Source organism: Megalobrama amblycephala, linkage group LG18 (assembly GCF_018812025.1).
Source record: "Megalobrama amblycephala isolate DHTTF-2021 linkage group LG18, ASM1881202v1, whole genome shotgun sequence".
Lineage (NCBI taxonomy): Eukaryota > Metazoa > Chordata > Actinopteri > Cypriniformes > Xenocyprididae > Megalobrama > Megalobrama amblycephala.
Window position 1 is genome coordinate 115,288 of NC_063061.1, and position 388 is coordinate 115,675.

A 388-nucleotide genomic window follows, 5' to 3' on the forward strand; every position below is an offset into this window, starting at 1 on the left:
TTTTCATTTTTAAACACTTGCAGTCTGTATAATTCATAAACACAACTTTATTCTTTATAAATCTCTCCAACAGTGTAGCATTAGCCGTTAGCCACGGAGCATAGCCTTAAACTCATTCAGAATCAAATGTAAACATCAAAATAAATACTTTACTCACATGATTCGATGTATGCACACAGCATGCATGACGAACATCTTGTAAAGATCCATTTGAGGGTTATATTAGCTGTGTGAACTTTGTAAATGCGCTGTAATATAGTCGAGAGCTCGTGTGGCAGGGAGTGCGCGATTTAAAGGGGCCGCAGCCTGAATCAGTGCATAGTTAATGATGCCCCAAAATAGGCAGTTAAAAAAATTAATAAAAAAAAATCTATGGGGTATTTTGAGC